At 46.7% G+C, this 25,237-nt stretch overlaps 1 protein-coding gene and 1 pseudogene across 2 annotated transcripts in view; one reads left to right on the forward strand and one right to left on the reverse strand.

Annotated features, from left to right (window-relative positions):
* Nucleotides 1–25,237, forward strand: part of LOC147417494 (SET domain-containing protein) — a 150,565-nt gene that overhangs the window by 1,711 nt on the left and 123,617 nt on the right. The window lies entirely within an intron of this gene.
* Nucleotides 8,396–10,178, reverse strand: LOC147417495 (uncharacterized; annotated as a pseudogene).

Raw genomic sequence — 25,237 nt, forward strand, 5'->3', positions numbered from 1 at the left:
AGCAGATCAGCCTAGCGTTTTTGGTTTCAGCCCAAAGCAGCCAACGCTTTGCAGATTCAGCCCAAATCATCTAGCCTTTTTGCATTGCACCTTCGCATGCATTGGCGGTTGCAGATCCTCGCGACAGAACTGCCGCAGTTGTAGATCTTTAGCAAAAGGACCTACCATTTTCATATTTCATCTTGACCACGTCGTTGTTGACATCATCGTCGTCATCGTCGACAAGTACCACAGCATCAGTACTCATTAGCATCAACATCTCAGCATCGAGTCATTGTATGAGCATTTGTGCAAGAATAAAGAAAGTACTTGCTCTGGTAACAGAGCAAGGGGGCCTTTGAGGGTTGGGACCCGACATCCTTGTGTCATGTCTTTTCTCTCTCTTGTCTCTCTCTTTCTTTCAGTTGAGTTCAGTTCTTTCAAGTGAACTAAAGTGTCCCTTGTGTTTGTGCGGAGTACTAGGTCCGAGCTAAACCCTCTCTCTTTCAGTTGAGTTCAGTTCTTTCAAGTGAAGTAAAGTGTCCCTTGTGTTTGTGCGGAGTACTAGATCAGAGCTAAACCCTTTAACACTTCCGCTGCACCTGACATTGGTATTAGAGCTCTGTGCGTGCTTTGGCTTCGCGAACTCAAGGGAAGAACCTTAGAAGAACCAAGAACCTCAAGAACCACCGAGAACCTCAAGAACCTTCAGAACCCAAGAACCAAAGAACCACCAAGAACCCAAGCAAAACCAAGAACCCAACCTCTCTCAATTTTTTTTTCTAAAAAGAATCTTCGAGTCTCGATCATGGACTCATTAGCTCCCATCTTCATTGCCATGTCTTTGAAGGAAGATCGACATCAGATACACGAAAGTCCAGATCTTGAGTACCAAGATCTACTTGCCTCTTATGCGGATATGGAAGGAGTTGGAGACAAGATCCCTAAACCTCTTCTGCATTCGCATTCGCATGTAGTGTGCATCCTGTAACAAACTTGGACACCCTAAGTCAAGATTCTACCGCGACACAGCATAGATTCACCTCAAATTCATTCACAGATCACAAGAGAGTCGACACGGCCCGACATAGTTCCGTGCCAAGAGATATTGGCTCCGAAGTGGCACCCCTTTCGGTATTTATTTTTATATTAACCTTTGAGCAAAGTACAATTGAGCCTACAGGTGCTTGCTCTCAAACTTTGGGTCTAGATGCTCTGCAGGGTGAGCCCCTAGGGTCCTTATAAAGAGTTACAAGGGATGCTAAAAGTAGAGCCCCAAAAGCTGCCAAATCAAAAGCAAAATTGCCCTAAAAGGTGCCAACGCAATTTGCGGAGATCCGTACGCTGCTATCAGCGCAAAAAGCGGAAAAATTCGTACGTCCTGCCACGTCAGCATTATCAGTGCGTATCGCGGAAATTTGTTCAGCCATGTCAGTGCGAATGGCGGGATTCCGTACAGTAAGCCAGTCTTTCACGTAACCAGTTGGGTGTGTCTATCTGGGTGGCTCTGCCACGTCACCAGTTTGTGACATACCCCCCTCTTGAAAGAATTGTAATCGCCTTTGATCACGCCTGCAAAACAGACAGAGGCCATAAATAGTCAGTGTCTTAGTAGACCTTGACTGTTAGTACCGACGCACTAGACATGACACATCTAGCGCTTGTACAAAACGAGAGTCACATTATAGGACATCACATGACAAATCATAGAAAAATTAATTCCAAATCTCAGACCATGACCATCGGCAACGTTTTTAGTAATCTCATCTAGATCCATTCCGGACCTCACTGATGCCCGATTAACGAATCCTTATTGCAATCATGTCTATAGAGATTTATGATACCGAAATGCTGCAATCATTTCGTCTTTCAGTTCCTGCACTCAAACAAGTCAAATGAGAGAGTACAAATCAATCATATCCAATTTCAGGAATTCCCTGTCATAAAGTCATACAGCAGAATACTAGTCAGCCCACTAGGATCCCTGAAACCCAAAGGGGACATCAGTGACCTTATTCAAAAATCGGGTTAATCTGTTGACAAAGGAGCGGAGTAACTCCCCTCTTGTGCAAACCCGTTGCACTAGATTCACCCTCATTGAATTTGGATTTGTATCGGAGTAGACTATGCTAAATCGAATGCTTTAAGGTAAAGTTCCAAAATCTAAGGAGTATCTGCTAGGTCCTCCTCCTCCATCCAATGCAGGATAGTTCTTGATTTTAACCAAGAACTGCCTAATCACTTTACCTTTTATCTTCCTGTCCTTGTGTGCCAAAATCTGTTTTTGAACGAGTATCTCCTCGCTTTTCTCACTATTGGTTGCTCATGAGGCTCCCCATCAAGTGGCACATCGCCTTTAAAAGGCTTCAATAGACTCACATGGAATGCATTGTGAATCTTCCAAGTATCGGGCAGCTTCAGTCTAAAGGAGATATCATTTATCTTTTCTTTTATTTGGAAAGGGCCATAATACCTCATGCTAAGCTTTGGAAAAAGCCGCTCCTTTCCTTTCGTTTTCTTAGGCGTGCCTTCTCAAAATGTAAGAGCACCCAATCGTCTTTCTTTAATTTCAAATCTCGTCGATGTCGATCTATTGCCTTCTTATGTCGTTCTTGAGATTTCACTAAAGCCTCCCGGATCTTGGCAAAAGCAGTGTCCAAGACTCCAAGTCCCTCGTGTATTGGTCGGCTTCAAAAATCTTATCTTTAGTGCTAAGGAAGGGTGAAACCTTCGGAGCACCTTCAATGTAAGGTGCAGCGGAATGAATGTTTGAACTTTGCTCAAGATGAGTGCTCCGAATTGTGCTCAAGGTTCTTTTTTGTTCTTATGGAAGGGAGAGCCTTCCGTTCTTAATGATAGAGTGCAATGATCACAAACAAGTGAATGGACACTGTGCGTGAAAGTGTATGAGACTGAGAGATAGAGAGAGAAGAGAATACGACACCAGAGACGTTGTAAAACCCTCCTCCGAAGGCCCCACTCTCGTCGGCGAGAGTGGTCTACTATTGATTGCACAAATCTCTACAATGCTTGGACTTGCCGACGATGTCGATGACGATGAGGACGACGACAAGACGGGCTGAAATCTGAAACTGCTAAGGGCTGAAATCTGCAAATCTTTATCTGCTGAATTCTGACTCTATGTCGGTGGCGATGTCGATGGCGGCGACGACGCGCTGAAAAAGCAGATGCTGAAATCTGTGTTTTTCGGGCTGGAACTGTAAACCTTGCGGAAACTGACCGTGCGGCGAGGAACTGCTGCAGGAAGGTGAGATCTGCGAGGTTCGGGACTTGATCTGCGGTGTCGAAAGGCTGAAAACTGAAAATGCTGGTGGTTCTTGATGTTCTTTCGCGGTGAATCTGCAAAACGCTGGTTATGCTGCAAATGCAAAAACGCTAGGGCTGAAAATCTGCAAATCTGTCGCCGGTTGTTCTGCAAATGCAAAATGCTAGGTTGATCTGACGTTCTGCTGTCGCCGGAATCTGCAAGTGCAAATCACTGGCTGATCTGGTCCAGCAACGCTAGGTGGTTGCTGTGGAGCAAAAACGCTAGGGCTTGGGGTTCTACTGAGAAGTTGCCTGTTGAGCGAGTGCTCCTACTGCCTCTTCTGCCAATTAGTGCTAGTCTAGGTTTTGCTTATATACAAACTTACACAATTTGCTCTACCTACTTTCCAATAAAAGTCACTTAAAAATAATAAGTGAAAAATGCTAATAAGTGAAAAATGTCAAAAATAGGCTAAATGCATTGGAAAATTCACCTAAAGGATTCTGATGGGAATGCTTATGATCATGTTGTGTGCAACCAGAGGATATGCATCTACACTAAGTGTCTGGTCATGCACGGTCTACGAACAAACTCACAAAAGTGCCAGATCACTTCCTATTCTAGACTGACTTGACTGAATTGAACCCTGGTCATGCTGTAGCTTGTCCACGGACACATAGGGTTGGATGTGTCACGTGACATTCCCTCATTTTCAAAGTGAGGTACTAGTACCGAACTGCATGGCGTCGAGGGAGATGGACTCTTCGCTGGCCCACTCTGATGTGTGGGTTGTATGGTACTTGAACTTCATAAAGGTCTACAACGCTTGCTTCTTTGGGCTGTGCCAAAAGTGACACAAAGTCTTTTGTGGCTCCTTCGATGCTTCAACTTCGTCGAGAGTCATGCTTCTTTCTTCGTCAAGAATCTCCATGGCTGAAAATTCCCAACACAAAACCATGAACATACCTATTCCATGTAAAGTGAGTGGAAAAAATCCTGTCGTCCTAATAGACTGTGCATGCAATGTAGATGAACAAATAGACGGAGTGCTAAACCGTTCACCACATACACGCAAACAATGAGATCGAATCTCTCTTTTAATCTAGAGCAATCAACTGTGGCAATGCACAATGGAAATGCCCATGCTTGGTGCTCATACTTTCAAGTGCTCTTTCTACAAATGTGTCATGCCAAGGAAGAGACATGGAATGTGACTTCCTTGAATGCATACTTTTCTGCTTTTCATGAAACATCCGCATACATCCGTGCTCATTCATGAGCGAAACGTGCTCAACGTACAATATGTCATGCCTAGGAAAAGGGATCACATAAAGATGCTGACTAAAATACAAGAAACGATCACGAATGAAACACTTGTACAATGCGTGCGTATGAATCATGCGAACACATAATGCTTCCTGTGAGGGTTCTTTGGACCTAGGCTCGAGAGCCAAGATCGGTTCTTCCTGAAGGGGTTCTTTGGACCTAGGCTCGAGAGCCAAGATCGATCCTTCGTGATTGATCGAATCTGCAACGAGGTTAGCTTCGCTAAAAAAAACATCAACTATCATCCTTGTCAACAATAACTTCATCTTCATGCAAATCATCATGCTTGTGAGAAATCACATCTTGATCATGCAAATCATCATGCTTGTGAGAAATCACATCTTGATCATGCAAAGCATCATGCTCATCATTATCATCCAAATCATCATGCTTATCATTGTCATTCAAATCATCATGCAAATTATTGTCATTCAAATCATCATGCAAATTCTGTGTGTCATGCTTGGGAGAAGAAGAGACTGAGAGTCTCCGTCTCCTGAATCTCTTGCATCTGTGCCTGCACTTGAGAAAAGAGTCGCAAGAACTCTTGCATGTGTCGGTCGCTCTGTTCTTGTCTTGCTTTGGCTACTTTTCTTTCTGTTTCTCTTTCTGCTTTGCTTTTTGCTTGTCTGTGATCCATTTTTGCTTTTCTTTTTGCGTGTCTGCGATCCATTTTTGCTTTTCTTTCGGTGTGTCTTGCTTCGCGTTCTAACTTCCTTTCCATAAACATCTGGTCCAAGGCCTTCATAGGAGTTAGTGCAATCCTTGACGTAGATGGGAAAGGGGGAGGGTCAAAAAAACCTCCTGGTGGGGAAAATTCTTCTTCGCCTCTCTCATACTCGTCACCTCTAAGCGAAGTATCTATTCCGCTTTGAGTGTTGACCATCCGCTGAAGTCGTGGGTACTTGTGGGTTCTTAAGTTCACGAGAAACTTGGGTTCTTGCGGGTCTTGGTTCTTGGGGGTTCTTGAGGTTCTTGAGGTTCTTCTTTCGCTTGCAATCTGTGTTAGAAAAGGATCTTCTCTTCACCCAATTTCTGCTCTTTTCCCCGGGCGCACCCCTTGGCGGCCTTGCACTCACACCAAGGTTTCTTTTTCCCACCTCACGTCGATTGGCCGGCCGCTAAGTGCACGATCCGCTCTCAATGAATGAAAAGAGACACAAGGGGAGGCTGGACAAGCCCTTCTTTCTTGGGATTCCTGTCACTCTTCAAAAACACGATTAGGAATCGACACGCCCAAGCGAACTTGGGTTTGTGCGACCTCAACAAGCAATTTTTCTTTTTGTGATTCTTGTGGTTCTTTCCTTGAGTGATACAGAACACTGCCAAAACTCTGATACCAATGTTAGGTGCAGCGGAATGAATGTTTGCGCTTTGCTCAAGATGAGTGCTCCGAACTGTACTCAAGGTTCCTTTTGTTCTTATGGAAGGTAGAGCTTTCCGTTCTTAATGAGAGAATGCTATGATCATAAAAAAAGTGAATGGACACTATGCGTGCAAGTGTATGAGACTGAGAGATAGAGAGAGCAGAGAGATACGACACCAGGGATGTTGTAAAACCCTCCTCCGAAGGCCCCACTCTCGTTGGCGAGAGTAGTCTACTTATGATTGCACAAACTGGTACAAACTGAATGCATGTGATTGATGCAAGTCTAGGCTATGTCGACGATGACGACGGGGATGGCGACACCGGTCTAAAGGCTGAAATCTGCAAGAGAGTATCTGCTGTCCAAAAACGCTATGGGCTGAAATTTGCTATAGTCCAAAAACGCTGATTTTGGGGGCTGATTCTGTAGGTCTTTGACGCTGAAAATCTGCAGGTTTAGGGCTGAAAACTGATGGTCTTTCCGGGCTGAATCTGCTACTCTTTAGGACTGAATCTTGCTGGTCTTTCTATTGCTGAAAATCGCCAGGACTGAAGACTGCAAAGACTGAAATCTGCAAACGCATGGTGATGGTATCCTGATGCAAAAACGCCAGACTGATGCAAGGCTAGGGCGATGCTTGATGGAGGAAACTCTAGGGCTGATTCTTGCTTGGAGGGAAGTACCGCCAAGGTCTTGCTTGAGAAGTTGCCTGCTGAGCTTGGCTCCTGTTGCCTCTTTTGCCAAATAGTGCTGGTCTAGGTTTGCTTATATACAAACTTACTCAATTTACCCTACCTACTTTCCAACAAAAGTCACTTAAAAATAATAAGTGAAAAATGTCAAAAATAGGTAAAATAGGCTAAATGCATTGGAAAATGCCCCTGAAGGATTCTGATGAGAATGCTTATGATCATGCTATGTGCAACCAGAGGATATGCATCTACACTAAGTGATTGGGCATGCACGGTCTACGAATAGACTCACAAAAGTGCCAGATCACTTCTAATTTAGACTGACTGAACCCTGATCATGCTGTAGCTTGTCCACGGACACATAGGGTTGGATGTGTCACGTGACACTTCTTGTCTAGATGCTGCGACCGTAGGCTTCTTCTTCAGAGCCGACTTGAGAGGAGAGTGGATGGTTGCATGCCATCAAGAGTATACCTCATCAAGTGGATGCTTCGCCATTTTGCATATTGGGGATCCTTGGAGTACTGTATCATCTGTCGACCATAGTTGTCAGCCTGTTGTTGACAATGGATCTCCATTCTTTTAAAGGCTGAGGGTGGAAGCGGACCATACTCCTCTCCTTCCGATTCCTCGGAAAGAGGTCGGCTCCCGTTGGAATCCCTGTTGGTTTCTCCTTCACCCAAGTGATTGGGTGCAACAGTTTCCTCTTGACGTGATTCATCGAGTGAATCCATGTGTGTTGCATATAAAGGGATCCACTCTAATAGACTTGGACACCCCAAGCCGAAGATCTAGAGCAACACACGTGAGAGAAACTAAACCTCAATCGTGGCCGTTTGGATCTCCGTAGCTCCAGTGCACGGTCAATAAGAGTGCCGGTAGTGGCCGAATGAGTGTGGGCCGAGCTCTGCAGTGATGACTGCTCCTCTGGCTGTCCCAATATCTAGTGAAAAGACATCTGTAATCTGTCTCTAGGACTCTCTCTCTCTATCTCTCTGCAGTAAAGTGTCTCTATATTTGTGTAACTCAAGTAGATATAGCCCAAGACATCTCTGATCCTCATAACTCATGACCCTAGAGAAAGGACCAAAACCCTCTCTGAATAAGAAATGGAAACGGCCTGTATCTCATAGTACACTGTGCAATGACATCTGTAATGTAGCTCTGTCTCTGGCTCTAACTGGCATAAGCGGCATATCCTGCTGTTTGCTGGTATCCCTCTAAATCTACCAGTCTCAATCTCCAGCTGATGTGAGGATGCGCGCATCTGACCAATGGCACACCGCAAACCATGAGACATATGTGTGTCCATGTAGCTGGGTCGAATCACAAACCCATCTTCTGTAAGGTGGAGAAGATGCTCTCTATAGAAAGCCATCTTCGTGCCCAACTCTTGTGGCGGCTCTATCCATGTCCGAGAGAGAGAGAGAGAGAGAGAGAGAGAGAGAGAGAGAGAGAGAGAGAGAGAGAGAGCGCTTTATTTACGTCTTCTAAAGGCCGAAGTCGGCCTATGAGACAAATCAATGTACATCTAGTGGTAGTCCGGGTGTCCGGAAAAGAAAATACTGAAAATAAAATGCTGAAATGAAAGCTAATCTAGAACCGGGATGTGCAGTGTGGTGGTATGGGTATATATGGCTCTGGCACCGCAGATACTGACCATATGAATATATGGCCGTGGATGTAGCTCTGTCACAACAGAAAATGACTACCTCGTGCTGAGTGAAAGTAAAAGTGTGAGGGCATACCTGTATCAGAGCTGGCTAGTAGTGTGTAATGGGTGATGGATATAAAAAGTGGTACATGGGGGGGAGGGGCTGAAAAACCCGATGTAAGTGGGTGCTCCAATGTGTGGTGGAGCGGGCCCTCTCCAGCTGCTGCTCATGAAGTGTACGGATCCTCAGTATATCCTGCTGGTATAGACGGGGCCGTCGGTATCCTGACTCCTGGGGTCGGTGTCGTGCTCGCTATGCCTCTGCTTGCTCGAGTGTCAGCCCAGTCGTCGTCGGCGGTGTGGGATCCCCTGAAGTCATTCTCTGGAAAAACTGAGTGATCGTCTGCTGAACACCTCTAGTGTCATGTGGTCGTGGTCGTGGTCGTGTAGACTCCTCACGTATGTGGAGTGCTCCTGTGATGAAATGGCCCACATGAGTCTGATCTCTCCTCCTCATGCATGTTTGGAGAGTGCCCTCAATCCCAAATCTCTGTCTAAGCTCTGAGTAAGCTGGGCATCGTAGCATGAAGTGCTCCTCCGTCTCCACCTCTGTCTGACACACTGGGCAAGTCCGGTTCTCTCGTGGTATGCCTGTGGCTCTGCCCCGCTCAATCTCAAGCTGGTGTGATGAGACTCGGAGCTGGCTGATGGCTACCCGTAGGTGATGTGGCATGTACTGCTGCATATACTGAGGGGTGTCTATGAAGCCCTGATCTGATATCTGGAGAAAATGCTCATGGTAGTGGAGCATTTTCGTCGGTAGTGGTTGCCTGGGGCTGATCCATGTCCTCTCAATGTAAATATGCAAAATCTCTTGCCTGATGATCCTATTCCTCTCCCGATGAGTGAGAGTATAAGTAGGTGCATGGATGTCATACTGGAGGGGTGGTAGTCGGTCTATATCAAGCCCATGTCTAGTGGACCACTCGTTGGTCTGTGCATACCAAGAAGAGGGCATCTCCCGCCAGTGCCATAGACTGTGATGCCTGTAGTGCTCGATAGGCAATGCGGTTCCTATCCATACTTTGTAATCTATGTAACAAGCAAACCGTCTGAAACAGTGCCTCTACTAGCATAGGTGGGACTGCTAGCTCTGCTCTGACTATATCATGTGGAACGGATGGCTTGCTGCGGATCATCCTGGAGATCATCAGTACCTGTGGGCGCTCTATCACAGGCCAGATCGAGTCTGCCAAGCCAGGTCCCCATATGGCTGCCCCATACATAAGAGCCGGTGTAACCAAAGTGTCAAAAAACCACCCCTTCGTACGGGGCTCTTGAAAGTGTGCCTGGTGGCACTGTCTCTCCATCTGTGCGAGTGCGGAGTACCCCTTGGTCAGTTTGTCTCTGGCTGCCTGTGTCATGGAAAAGGCCCCTGATGCCGCGGTTAAAGGCACCCCCAAGTAGACATATGAGCCTACAACCTTGATACTGCCCCCTGCTGCTGTGAAAGAGCTCTCTCGTATGATCCGTGCTGATGTATGAAAGATGAGAACCTTGGTTTTCCCAAGGTTCACTGAGAGCCCTCGCTGCGCACAAAAGTCATCAAGCCCAAGTAGATGCTGACGCAGCCCCTTTGCTGACTCTGATATGAGTACAATATCATCGGCATATAATAGTATATGGACTGTGGTGCCACCCATCTCCACCCCATCACCTCCTCTATGCTGAATAAAATCCACTATCTCATCAATGTAGAGCCCAAAGAGTGTAGGGGAGAGTGGACATCCTTGTTTTACACCAATGGTGCTAAACAAGGTCTCTATAGTGCCTCCTGGACATCGTACTCGCCCACATACCTGCTCATAAAGTGTATATATGCCCCATATCATGTCCTCCTCAAGCCCAAGTGAGAGTAGTCGCCTGAAGAATTGCTGACGTGGCACCGTATCAAATGCTTTGCGATAGTCCACAAAGCAACAGTAAAGCCTCCTCTTCCTCACTCGTGCCTGGTCGATCAAGCAACGTAGCGTAAAGATATGATCGATGGTAGAGTATGTGCGACGGAACCCAACCTGTCTTGCAGCTTGGATGCCTGCTGCCTCTGCTCTGGTGCTAAGCTCCTCCTCTAAAACCGCGCCATAGAGCTTGGCCAACATGTGGCCAATCATAATAGTCCTGCATGTGTTGGGATCCATGGTGTCTCCAGACTTGTGTATAGGTACAATGATGTGCTGTGTCTGTCACCAGCGTGTGACTACTATCTATCCTTTTTGTTGATTTCTTTCTTATTATCTATTTACTTTCACTTTTTGGAAACACCCCTCGGGAAATCTAACTGCCCTGCATTGCATAGCTAGTGTGGAACTGTCCAGAGGGAGTCCAGGCCTGAGGGCAAGAGAGCACTAAGGTTGAACAAGGACTATGGTTAGCCAAGTGGGGTCATTGACTAGCCAAAGTGGAATCCTTTGCTACAGAGGCTACATTTCAGTTCTGGATGTGGCCGCAGTGTACAAAGAGGGTCGGATGACCTAGAAAGATACAATGGCAGCATCTCCTAAAATTTAGGGAACTGCTATTTTGGGACCTGAAAATGTGTTGACGTCATTACCTCCGGAATGACAAAGGGAACATTTTCTTACTCTGCCGTGAAGTCAACTGGGCAGCCGGTTGGGAGATTTTTAGGCGGCAACCCCGGAAGGGGAAAATGCTTGTAAATGTGCCAAGTGGCACCTTCTGGTGCACTTGCCTCATGCAACAAGAGTTGGCGCTGAATTTAGGAGGGGGAGAGCCTCATTTTCAGTTTTGTCACAGGTTAAGAGCTATGAAGTGCTTGCTTTCCCTCCTATGTACAGTGCGGTGCTAGGAGTGATGCCCTGCACGCTACGCACTGCCCTCTCTCTCCCCTTTGGCAGTATGTTATGCCCCTCTAGTGGGCTCTTCATTTGACCAATGTATAGTTGTGTGGGTTCATGCGCGATTGCCGAGGCAAGAGCCTCTTGCACAGGTACTGGATTAGCTAGCGGCTAATCCCTCCGCAGGTACAGGTGAATTCGGAGAGGTTTCACGCCAGAAATCTCGTCCGATTCAAAGGGCAAGTAGCCCTACAGGTGCGGGAGCTCGAGGACTTGCTACGGATGCGACCGGCACGCGAAACGGAGCCCGAAACAGTGAATTACAGCCTGCTGTGTATTTTTGCAGGTTTAGGGTTTTTGCCCTAAACGGACCCTAATACCCCCAAGAGGTTTGGGGACGCAAGGGGACCGTTGTATAGGCGATCTGGCGCATTTTCAGGGCTGAAAACAGAGAATTCAGCGTGCTGCAGATTCTCGCCAGGTTTTGCAAAGTGCCCGTATGCGTCCGGAAAGTCGGTCAATGCGTGGGAATATTGACTGTGAAGGGTCCTACTACAGTTATGTTGCCGAAATCAGGCCGGAACAGTTGAAATTCAGCCAAGTTTGTGCGGGGCAGCTTGTAGGGATCCACAGCATTTATTCCCTCTTTTGAACAATAAAGAAATACCGAAAGGGGCGCCTAAGTTAGGGGCCAATCTGGTGTCGGTCTTCTCATACAGGTGCATTCTAGCATCTGTATCCCATTCCCCTCTCTTGTGTCTTGAAAGTACAGGTATAATAGACGACTAATAATGGGTGAAAGCTAAATCAAGGTTTGAAGTAAAGTCTACCGCCCTTTTTGGATTGAACAGGCCGGTTTCAGTGTCCACGAGTCTGGAAATCCCTCCACAAGTGCGCGGTTAAAGAGATGAGCTATGAAAGGTGCCAAGGTCTCTCTCCCATAAATCAGATGCTCGGCCTGTAGCTCGGTCTGGTCTCGAGCTCTACCATGCTGTAGATGCCGGATGGCTCGAGCTACCATCTCTGATGTGAAGAATGACGAAGTGGTGGGGCGTGGTCCCTGTGGCAGGGGTATCGGTGGCTGTCCTGGTATCTGGTAAAGGTACTCTGCATAGCGGTACCATGTGTCCGGGTCCTCGATCGATGTTGGTGGCCTGCGCTCGCGGATGTGGCGCCATGCCTCTGCACTATCTCGGCTCATGAGCAAGTGATATAAGTCCCAGTATTGTTGCTCCTCCCATTCCCGCATTTTACGGCAGGTGAGAGACTGCATCTGGCGCTGAGCCTGGCGGTGTGTGAGTACCCCGCGGGCCTCATCCTCTCTGAGCTGACGTCGTAATGCTCTGCAATCATCGTCATACCAACTATTCCGTGGCATGGAACTTTTGCGGGGTGCATGTGTGGTGAAGGAAGCTCTGAATGGCAGATGTGTGAATCATGGAGGTAAGATCTGATGTGAGTGATTCTAGGGGGGCATGTGGGTCGAGAGATGGGAGATGTGTGTGGAGATGGTGTGCATAGACATGAGAGAGCTTGTGTCTAAAATGAATAGTGGTATGTGGTTGTGTGAGTGGGGTGGGTGTGTGTGACAAATGGGAGGTGAGTGTGAAAGTGAGGAAAGTGTGGTCTGCGCCGATAGGACGTCTCCCGACACTCAGAGAGAGAGAGAGAGAGAGAGAGAGAGAGAGAGAGAGAGAGAGTGATGAAATGAAATGTTATATTAACGTCTTCAAAAGGCCAAAGTGACTTTTGAGACCAGAAAGTTACAATGTGGTGGATGTGATATAAAGTCAGAGTAACAAGATGACAAAATGACAAAATAAAATACTATGGAATCCTAAACTGCTAGGTGTGAACTAAGCAGCTAAACAACTAGCTGGGATAGCTAGATCACAGGAGATCCAGCATCAGTCGTTGGCGGATCTCATCAATCTCCTCCATGGTTAGTAGTCTGACCGGGTGTCGTGCATGTCGAGCCAAAGTGATCCGAATCCTCTGATGCAGCCTCCATCGATGCTATGTAGTCCTCCGTAGTCGTGGGCGTCTGGATCTCCCCAGCTCAGTCGCTCGGTTGATCAGTGTGCCTCCGGTGTGAGGCGACGAGCTTTGCTGTGGTAGTGACTCCTCCGGCTGTCCAGTGGCAGCTCTAAAGAAGTCCGTGATCCGTCTCTGAGACTGGCTAGCCTCTCCTCTCATCAGGCTCTCTCTGTGTCTGTGCAGCTCAAGCAAAAACAAACCCAGGCATCTCTGATCCTCGTACCGCATGACTCTAGAGAATGGTCCATAGCCCTCTCTGAACAAGCACTGTCTCAGGCTCGATGTCACACAGGGGGCATGTCTCGCACCGTCATGTGGAGCGCCGCTCTACAATCACCACTCGGCCATCTTTGTAGAAGGCCGTCTTTCCCTTCTCCCTTACCGCTTGAATCTCTGGCATTACCTCTCTCATATGCGCAAGCTGTGTGAGAGTGGGGTCATCTCCAAGGAATATGCCCGTTTTCTTTAGTGTAGGGCGCTTCTTCTAGAAGTCCTTCTTTGCCTCCATGGATGGGAAACGGATGATTAAAGCTCTCCCTTTTGAAGTCTCCCCATTGCCTTGTGTCTTCTTCCCTACCCTCCCCGCCTTTGTATGAGTAGCCTCACTACCCATCATGCGGAGAAGTTCTTCGACTTCCCCTTCCACATCATCTCGGTCTTTTAGACCGGTTACTCTTATATGCAAGGCTCTAGTTTTCCTTCGCTGCTCTTCTTCTAGAGTCATGTTGATGATTGTAGGAGTGGGGACGGATGTGGTTTCTTTCCTTTTCCCTTTCTTAGCGACTTCTATCCATTTCTCGGCCTCATCCGCCTTCTTCTGCGTCTTCGTGATCACCCATCCACGAAGACGTCTTTACCACCTTCTGTTTCTCCTCCTCTATGATCATCCGTACCTGCTCCTTGATGACCTTGATCTCCTCTATCACCGAGGGCTGGAATTCCCCTTCTTCTAGTCCACTGCTTACTCTATCCTCAAGCTCTCGCTTGAGGGCTGTGACCTCTTCTCTAAGTGCTTGTGAATCCGCCTTAAGTGCTTGTAGCTCTGCGTGCAAGTCCTCTTTCTCCTTCTTTCATTGCGCGCCTTCGTTGAGAAACATTTGAAGAAGGTTGGCCTTCTCTTTCCACCATCCCTCCGTCTCCGCTTTCCATTCTTTCATCTCCCTTTCCATTTGTGTTATCCGCTTGTTTGTAAGCACAAAGGTTGCCTTCGTATGGGGCTTACATACTGGCGAAACGATCATGGCCTCCACTTGATGCGGGTATAGCTCCGCGCTCTGGCTCGGCTGAGTCCAGGTGGAGAAGTAATAACCACAACCCGAATGCGGGTATATGGACTACCACAGCCCACTGCGGGACACTCAGTTTGCTTTGCCAAATATCCAGAGGCTGAGCCCCCTTTTAGGTTACTCACGATACCTGCACCTGCCAATAGGGTCAAGAGCACGCAGCTCCCACGGAGGGTAGCCTCGCGCTCGCACAACCAAGACAGCACGCGGCCCCCTTTGCTGGGTCAACCCACGGCAAGACAGCTTCCAATCTGCCAGAGCCCCCACTGGAGCTCCTTGTGTATACCAAACCTGCTGTGCTCTACTTCGTTCGTGATGGGCCTCTGTGCAGCAGCCTAATACAGGTGCCAATAAAAACATAGGACAGACCTCCTGCTATCCCCTTGGTCTGCTGTGAATGGTAAGGCCCTTGGCCCCTTTAATGGAATACCCACTGGCAGCACAGCACCCAGCTGCGCATTCAAATGACGGCCGTGCAGGGCAACCTGTCTTAGTTGTCGACAGTGTAGCGTGCGCCGGGAGTTACAGGACGCCTCGAGCGGGCTGCTCATTCGAGCACAGCAGGAGGTTGCACAGGCCGCGAGCTATCCCTGAGAGAGAGAGAGAGAGAGAGACGGCACGACAGAGTTCTGCACTGAGAAGTATTGGCCCCAAAGACTGGTGCCCCTTCTTGGTATGTCTTTATTTATTAAGATTCAAGAATTACAATGCCTGAGAGTCCTCTCTCTGGCAAGCTCCCAAGCTAATCTACCCAGAGAAGAGGCCCTGGCACTCTTTTAAGGGCCCTTGGCCTTGCTCAATAGCAGTTACATGAAATGCATGAGTTTCTGGTACTCCAAAAGCTAGCATCCCATGGGTTATCCATATGGCATGCCCCGACAACATTGTCTGTGCGATTTGTGGTGCAATTCGCGGGCATTTGTGCAGCACTGCCACGTCAATGTGCTCCATGTGATTTTTTGGGCCTAGCTTTAGTTTAAAAGGTTTTAGGCCCCTCGGCCGGGTTCTATAGGTCGGGAGAGTTATGGTCTTAACTCCTAACCCCTCTAGGCCACTCGGATGATCACTGTAAGTTGGTAAAACTTCTTCTGGCTCTTTCGGTAGGGTTTAGGCCCTTTCTGTTTGGCCTTTGTCCTTTAGGCCATGCCACGTCATCACTTTGTGACATTCTTAGACTCTGTTGATCTGCCTTGATCACAAAGTCAGCTCTCAAAAGATAATGCTTCCAAATAGGTAAGACATATATCATAGCCACAAGTTCCTTCTCGTAGTTAGAGGCATGTAGTTCTGCCTCCTTAACCCTTCTACTCTCATAAGTCAGTGCATGGGCTCTTGGTCAAAGACTGTGCTGATACAATCGCTTGAAGTATCACAGTGTACCTCAAAGCGTTTCCTCAAGTTTGGTACTATTAGAATAGGACCATGGCTCAAAGGGTGCTTAAGATTTTCAAAAGAAGCTTTTTGTCTCGTCTTGTCACGTGACACATCCCAACCCTATGTGTCCGTGGACAAGCTGTACCACAGCAGAGTTCAGTCAGTCCTGTCAGTTTAGATTTAGCAGTGATCTGGCACTTTTGTGAGTCTATTCGTAGACAGTGCATGCCCAATCACTTAGCAATAGATGCATATCCTCCGGTTTCACACAGCATGATCATCAGTATTCCCTTCAGAATCCATCAGATTCAGTCAGGGGAATTTTCCAGTGCATTTAACCTATTTTCCTATTTTTGGTTATTTTCACTTATTATTTTTTAAGTGACTTTCCAACAAAAGTAGGTAGGGTAATTTTGCTAAGTTAATATATAAGCAAACCCAAGTTAGCACTTTCTGGCAGAAGAGGCAGCAAGAGCTTCCCGCTCAACAGGCAACTTCTTAGCAGTACCCCCTCAGACCATCCCTTGCGTTTTTGTATCTTCAACCATCCTTGGCGTTTTTGCATCTACACCCCAGCTTGGCGTTTTCCCATCACAGCAGATCCATCGCCTACAAGTTCCCTCCCTGGCGCTTGTTCCCCCTTCAGGCAGTCCCAAGAGCCAGCGTTTTTTGATTGCAATCAGCCAGCAGCCATAGCGTTTTGGCCTCAGCTTTTCAGCCTCAAAAACACAGCAGACATCAGCCAGTCTCAGCGTTTTTTTCAGCAAACACTAACGCTAGGAAAGCCAGCAAAACCTCAGCAGTTTGTAGCGTTTTTCAGCAAGGAATAGATCTACAAGTGCAGCGTTTTCAGCAGGTGCAAATCTGCCCGGAAACGCAGCCTCACAGGTACAGAACATCAGCGTTTTCATCTTCAGCAGTAACGCCGACAAGAGCCATCATTTTCAGCCATAAGCACAGCAGTCAAGCAATCCATTTCAGCCCCGAAGACAGTCCACGAATTTCAGCCAAAGAAGATCACAGATTCAGCCATCGAGTCGTCGTCGTCATCGGCATAGTCCCATTGCATCAGTCCATTGCATACGCATTGTACACCTTTGTGCAATCAAAGTAGACCACTCTCGCCGATGAGAGTGGGGCCTTCGGAGGAGGGTTTTACAACCTCTCGGGTGTCGTATCTCTTCTCTCTCCTTCTCTCAGTCCCATTCACTTGCACGCACAATATCCACTCACTTTGTTCGTGATCATAGCACTCTCCATAAGACGGAAAGCTCTCTCTTTCCCTAAGAACTAAAAGGAACCTTGAGCAATAAAGATCACTAATCTTGAGAAAATACAACATTCATTCCGCTGCACCTAACATTGGTATCAGAGCTTTGGAAGTGTTCTGCATTACTCAAGGAAAGAACCACAAGGACCACAAGAATTTTTTTGCTTGTTGCGATCGCACGAACCCAAGTTTACTTGGGCGTGGCGATTCCTAATCGTGTTTTGTTGAAGAGCGACAGGAATCCCAAGAAAGAAGGGCTTGTCCAGCCTCCCCTTGTGTCTCTTTTCACTCATTGAGAGCGGACCGTGCACTTAGCGGCCGGCCAATCGACGTGAGGTGGGAAAAAGCAACCTTGGTGTGAGCGCAAGGCCGCCAAGGGGTGCGCCCATAGAAAAGGGTAGAACTCGGGTGAAGAGAAGATCCTTCTCCAACGCGATTTGCAAGCGAAAGAAACCCTCAAGAACCTCAAGATCCTCAAGAACCCAAGAACTCAAGAACTCAAGAACCTCAAGAACCTCAAGACCCTCAAGAACCAAGTTTCTGGTGAACTTAAGAACCAAAGATTCTAGTGCATGGTCGTCACCCGAAGCGGCATGGATACTTCGCATTCAGGTGATGAGCATGAGAGAGGCGACGAAGGATTCTCCCCACCAGGAGATTTTTCCAACCCTCCCCCTTCGCCATCTACGCCATGAGTTGTCCTCACTCCTATGGAGATGATGGTCAAGTCGATGTTGGAGATGATGGCACAACAACAAGAAACGAATCGAGTTGCATTGGCACAACTCGCAAGCAAAGCAGAAGAACAAGCAGCAAAGGACCGTGCACAAGAAGCCAAGGACCGGGAGCGCGATGAAAGAAACGGCACACTTGCCGCAAAACAAGAAGAAAATCGACTTGCTTTCGAACGCGAGCGCGATGAATGAGAGGCTCAAAGGGAGATTCGTCATCAAGAATTTATTTCCCACATCCTAGCTTCGAAGGTCGAACCACCCAAAGATCGTGGAAGTTTGTCAAGTGGCACAAGCCATGATGCAGATTCCAACCATCCATTTACGGAAAAGTTGACTTTCAGTAAGTATGACGGTAAGATGGATGCTACAGTTAATTCATTCTTGGTTGCATCAATTTAACAAAGATAGGAAATAGCAAAGTTCTGACGGCAGCTATGTACCTTGCCGGTGATGCCATCAATTGGTACCATGCATGGCAAGAGGCACAGCTAGCCGCGCACCTAGAGGCAGCCGACGATTTCACGCCCCTCTCTTTTAGTTGGGCTGATTTCCAAGACAAGCTCAAGGCGCGGTTTATGCCACCTCAGTACCTCGCACGATTGAAGGACGATTCGCGCGCTCTCAAGCAAAGTGGTATGCCGGTTATTCCTTTTTCTAATCGTGTTTTGCAGCTAGGTACCCAATTACGCATGTCGGATGATGAGCGCAAAGAGGCTTTTCTCTTTGGATTGGACGAGTATATCAAGTACGATGTCGAGGTATTCGATCCAATCGATCTCAACAAGGCGGTAGAGGTTGCTCTCGCACAAGAGATGAAGCACAACAAGGGAAAGCCTAAGGAGAACAAGACTTCCATAAGTACCTTGCAGACTTCTCAGAACCCGCAGAACGGTAAGAACGGTAAGAATGGTAAGAATGATAACTTTTCTAACCAATCTTTCAACAGTCTCTCATCAAAGAATTCTTCCAATGAATCTAAGGGTAAGGCTAACACAACTGCTAAACCTAAGCTTACTCCAGATGAAAAGGTAGCACAAGGAATTGTAGGAGGATACATCACGTCGGAAGAACAAAGCACTTATTCTAAGGAAGGTCGTTGTTTTCATTGTCACATTAAGGGTCACATAAAACGAACATGTCCTAAGCTTGAATCGAATATCTAAAGAACCCACAACACCCACTACATCTGTCAATGCAATGAATGATAACACGATTGTGCCCAAAGTTTCTCAGGACCCTCCCATTGATGATTCTCTCATTAAATGTTATGGTCGTACGTCGGGGCACCGTTTTGTCATATTGTTTGACCTAGGTAGTATGCATGATGTGATCAGTCCCTCTCTTGTTGAGAGAGCCCGCCTCGAAGTAAGTCCGAGATCTCCTATCGAGGTCTCTGGCTTTCGTCCTGGTATGGACGCTCTCATCAGGAGTGCCTTGATGTGTTGTTTGCAATTCAACAAACTGCTTTCACTAGAAGATTTGTTGTTTCTCCTCTCTCAGGATGTGATATGATTTTAGGCATGAAATGGTTTCGTGAAATAAACCCTCTCGTTGATTGGGAGGCTAGCACTTTAACTCTCAATGCCAAAAGTGATTCTCCTACTGTTTTTCATGGAATGGACACTGCTCCTTCTCCATCTCTCATTGCTAATATGCAGGACAAGGTTGAAAGGATTCGGGATAAGGAGATTCTCTCAATCTCTTTTTCTCCACAGCATGACACACAGGATTTGCATGATTATGAGAAGCATGATGATTTGAAGGATAATGATTTGCATGAAAAAGACAAAGCATGATGAAGATTGCATGAAGAAGATGTGATTGTTCACCAGGATGAGGTGTTAGTGGATGCTTTTTCTAGCGAAGCTAACCTCGTTGCAGATTCGATCAATCACGAAGGATCGATCTTGGCTCTTGAGCCTAGGTCCCAAGAACCCCTTCAGGAAGAACCGATCTTGGCTCTCGAGCCTTAGTCCACAGAACCATCACAGGAAGTATTATGTGTTCGCATGATTGATACGCACGCATTGTTCGAGTGTTTCATTCGTGAAGGTTTCTTGTATTTTAGTCAGCATCGTTATGTGATCCCTTTTCCTAGGCATGACATATTGTATGTTGAGCACGTTTCTCTCAAGGATGAGCACGAATGTGTGTGGATTTTTCGTGAAAAGTTGAAAAGTTTGTATGTCAAGAAGTCACATTCCATGTCTCTTCCTTGGTATGACACAGTTTCCGAACGAGCACATGATAGTATGAGCACCAAGCATGGGCATTTCCATTGTGATTTGCCACAGTTGATTGATTTCGATCAAACAGAAAAGATTCGAGCGCATTGTTTGCATGTGTTTGATGAACGGGTTGTCACTCCGTCTCTATGTTCGTCTACATTGCATACACAGTCTTTAGATAAGACAAGATTTTTTTCCTTCACTTTACATGGAATGGGTATGTTCGTGGTTTTGTGTTGGAGATGGTTTCGGGAATTTTCAGCCATGGAGATTCTTGAAGACGGAAGAAGCAAGACTCTAGACGAAGTTGAAGCAAGAAAGGAGATTCATAAGACTTTGTGTCGCTTTCGGCACGGCTCAAAGAAGCAAGCGTTGCAGACCTTTATGAAGTTCAAGTACCGCTCGACCCACACACCACAGTGGGCCGGCGAAGAGTCCCTTCTAGGATTCCGGATGCTATTGGCAATCTTCCTCGACGCCATACAGTTCGGTACCAGTACCTCACTTTGAAAAGGAGGGGATGTCACGTGACACATCCCAACCCTATGTGTCCGTGGACAAGCTATACCACAGCAGGGTTCAGTCAGTCCAGTCAGTCTAGATTTAGCAGTGATTTGGCACTTTTGTGAGTCTATTCGTAGACCGTGCATGCCCAGTCACTTAGCAATAGATGCATATCCTCCGATTGCACACAGCATGATCATCAATATTCCCTTCAGAATCCATCAGATTCAGTCAGGGGAATTTTCCAGTGCATTTAGCCTATTTTCCTATTTTTGGTTATTTTCACTTATTATTTTTTAAGTGACTTTCCAACAAAAGTAGGTAGGGCAATTTTGCTAAGTTAATATATAAGCAAACCCAAGTTAGCACTTTCTGGCAGAAGAGGGAACAGGAGCTTCCCGCTCAACAGGCAACTTCTCAGCAGTACCCTCTCAGACCATCCCTGGCGTTTTTGCATCTTCAACCATCCCTGGCGTTTTTGCATCTACACCCCAGCTTGGCGTTTTTCCTTCACAGCAGATCCATCGCCTACAAGTTCCCTCCCTTGCGCTTGTTCCCCCTTCAGGGAGTCCCAAGAGCCAGCGTTTTTTGATTGCAATCAACCAGCAGCCATAGCGTTTTGGCCTCAGCTTTTCAGCCTCAAAAATGCAGCAGACATCAGCCAATCTCAGCGTTTTTTTCAGCAAACACTAACGCTAGGAAAGCCAGCAAAACCTCTGTCACAAAGTGATGACGTGGCGGACAGCAAAAACCCTAATTTTTGCCAGAAACCCTAAAATTCTTGCAAACCCTAATTTCTGCCAAAAACCCTAATTTCCGGAAATCGCGGAGGTTGAAAAAAAAAAAGAATTTGGCTTTTGAAGAGAATGCTTTTTTTTAACAAAAAAAAAAAGGAGAACTTGAGCGAGAAGAGCTTTTGAACTCTTATGCTTTTTATTTTAAAAGCTTTTGGGGCTCTGCTTTTGGGCATCCCTTGTACCTTTAAATATGTGGAGAGGGCTTCATTTCTCAGAGCATCTGGACGCAGAGTCTGAGAGTGAAACCGTAGCCACTCTCTTGTACTTTGATCTGATTAATATAAAAAGAAATACCGAAAGGGGCGCCAGTCTTTGGGGCCAATATCTCTAGGCACGGAACTCCGTCGGGCCAGTGCAAATCTATTGTGATCTGTGAATTGTTTTGAAGTGTTTATTTGGTACTGTCGCGGTTGATTCTTGACTTGGAGTGTCCAAGTCTGTTACAGTGGTATCAGAGCACGACCGATTTCTCTTCTACGGGAAATCCGATCCCCGATTTTTTTTTTTCCGCGGCACCTATGGCTTCAGGCAATGATCAGTCGACTCCCTCTGTATCTGGAGATGCGGGCAGGGATCACAACGAAGATTCCGGCACGGAGTATGGCCCGCTAGGCCTACTCCAGCGGAGCAGCGAGAGATGGAGCGTTGAAAATTGATTGATGATGCAACAAAGATGATGCTCAATTTTGCCAAGGACTCGAAGATGGCAAAATATATGAACCAGACCTCTTTGGAAGAGGTACAGACAGAGTGGCAGAGAACCACAACACCACTCCCGAAACCCGCTCTCAAGAAACCTTCTGCCTCCAAGAAATATACGGAGAAGGAATTGAAGAACGTGGTTGATGCACGGATTGCTCAGCTTTTCGACGTGCAAAAGAAAGGCAAAAAGCACGGCAAAAAGCAGAAGGAAGGCACTGACTTCCCGGGATATTTGGGTCGTCGGTCAACATTTGACAAGGCAAAGAAATTGAAGAAGCGCGTCAAGTTTGAAGACCTACCCAGTTCTTCTTCTTCTTCTTCTTCTGACAGTTCTTCTAGCTCTTCAGACTCGAGCGAAGAAGACAGGAAAAGCAAAAAGCGAAGCAAGAAACAATGCTTCGGAAAGGGCAAGAAAAAGGCAAGGAAGTCTAAGTCTCGCTCAGTGAGTGACACTTCTACAGAGGACTCGTCTACGGACAGTTCAGACTCTGACAACGGGAACTTTTATGCGAACAAGAAGAATTTTTACAAAGCCAACCAGTATGACTTTCTCGAAGATAAAAGCAAGAAAGTCCGAGAGTTTAAGGAAGGTGGCCACTCGATCAAGTTTGATACTTTCTCAGGATACTAAGATGCTTCGAAGGCTTTGTCTTTTATACAGCAGTTTGACATCGCTTTCACGGGAGGACGCTATTCAGAGCACTCCAAGATTCGGAGAGCTGCCTCTTATTTTAAGGGGAATGCTCGCACTTGGTGGTCCACGCTTCTATTAAGCAAGACTGTGCCAGTTACATGGCTGAAATTCAAGAGGCTTTTTATTTCTTCTTGGTTGACTCAAGAGTTTGAGCGAGATATACGAGCTGCTTGGAACCATCTCCGGATGACCAAGAGCGATACAGTGAATTCTTACTGTGAAAGATTCTGGAACTCTTTTCTACCTGTCTCTTCATTCAAGAAGATCTCGTTCAGAGAACATATTGAGCGGTTTACATTGGGTCTACCTACAGAGATCCGAGACCACTGCTTGGAACAGAAGTCAGCTTCTATTCAGGAGTTGATGAGTCATGCGAAGCGGGGCTTTGCAATTCACTCTGGCAGTCTGACCTACCCCACAGATGAGGCCATGACACAACGAGCCGAACAAACTTCTGGGAATGAAAGTAGAAAGAAAAAGAGCAACCTAGAGAAAAAGGATGCACGACCCAAGCTTACTCCTGAGGAGAGAGCTCGCTTCATCAGAGAGGGGAAGTGCTTTGGATGCGGGGAACATGGACATATCTCCGCGAAGTGCCCTAAAAAGGCACAGAAAGAACAGAATGATAAAGACGACGATAGGCCTGAGAGTTCGAGAGCAGCTGAGGAATGTGGCAGAAAAGGCAGATAGAAAAACAGAACTGGTACCACATGGCGTGGAACCTGCACCGAATCTAATGAATGGAAGTACAATTTTTGCCGCTTCTGGGGCAAAGTGAAGGATCAAGAAGCTCTTTTGAAGGAGCCAAGGCCAACTTCATTTCACTTGGAATTGGCGGCTCGATTTGGAATTACGTCCGACAGAATGACGCCACAGGCGGAGATAGTTCGACTGGCACCCAGATGGGATGTTGCCATTACACCGAGCATTGGCAAACTTCGTTTGCAATGACAAGGGTGTTCAGGGCACGCAAGTGACGTTCTACTCAGGATCCCTTGGTACCACAAGAACTACGCAGTGGTTGACTACCGGGCCGAGAAAGCGACTTTGATAAATGAAGGGCTTAGAGATTGTACTTGATCAACTTCAGTTTCTTACTCATTCTTTTGGGAGAGAACTGAACGATGGATAAAGGTTGAATATGTTTTGACCTGATCTAAAGAACGCCAAGATTTTTCTCCACACTCATGCCGATTGCTTTTCAGAGGGCCTGAAGATCATACCATTGATCTGATATCTGGAAGCACGTCACCGAATCGGCCACCCTACCGTGTGAGCCGAGCACAGAATGAAGAGATTATGAACCAAGTGAAAGACCTCTTGGAAAAGGGTCTTGTCCAGCCTAGTACTTCACCGTATTGCTCTCCAGTGTTGTTGGTTTTGAAGAAAGACGGATCTTGGAGAATGTGCATCGATTATAGCACTCTCAACGAAATCATCATTAAGAACAGATTTCCGATTCCTAGGATCGATGATATACTCAACAAGTTACAGGGATCCTCGTGCTTTAGCAGGATTGACTTGAAGAGTGGATATCATCAGATCAGGATAGCGCCGAGAGATGTCTACAAGACAACTTTTCGGACGACTTTTGGGTTATTTGAGTTTTTGGTGATGCCTTTTGGCTTAACCAATGCTCCTGCGACATTTAACCGGATGATGGACATGATTTTTCGAGAGTACAGGCTATTTGTTGGCACTTTCTTTGACGACATCATTGTTTTCTCCAAGAATGAGGCAGAACATAGAGATCATCTGCTTCAAGTTTTCCAGGCATTACTAGATCACACGTTAGTGATTAATGCAAAGAAAAGTGAATTTTTCCTACCAGAGATACACTTTTTGGGACACTTTGTCTCAGCTACAGGAGTGCAAATGGATCCGGCCAAGATAGACACTATCTGTGATTGGCCCGATTTGAAGAATGTCCATGAAGTTGAAAGCTTCTTGGGACTGTGTTCGTACTACAGGCGGTTCATACGAAAGTTTGCAGAGGTTGCTTCCCCTTTGCATATCTTGACACAGAAAGGAGTACCTTTTTCGTGGGGACCCACAGAGGTGATTGCCTTTCAGACATTGAAAGAGAAATTGACTACGGGACCTATTTTGACTTTGCCGGACTTGCAGAAGTCATTCGAAGTATATTGTGATGCTTGTGGTCGTAGTCTGGGTGCGGTCTTGATGCAAGAAGGCCATGTCATAGCTTACGAGAGCCGTTTGTTCTCTAGGCCGGAGATGACAGCACAGATTTATGAGAAAGAGCTTTTGGCGGTTATCCATGCTCTTACTCAGTGGCGGCATTACCTACTTGGAGCAGATTTCATTGTCTTTACAGACCATCAGAGTTTGAGCTACTTCTTGTCACAGAAGCAGCTTTCGGAAAAGCAGATGCGGTGGGCGAACATCTTGTCACAGTTCCACTTCCAGATTGTCCATGTGCAGGGACAGAAGAATGTGGTGGCAGATGCTT

Source organism: Adiantum capillus-veneris, chromosome 30, assembly GCF_014529385.1.
Source record: "Adiantum capillus-veneris isolate H3 chromosome 30, ASM1452938v2, whole genome shotgun sequence".
NCBI lineage: Eukaryota > Viridiplantae > Streptophyta > Polypodiopsida > Polypodiales > Pteridaceae > Adiantum > Adiantum capillus-veneris.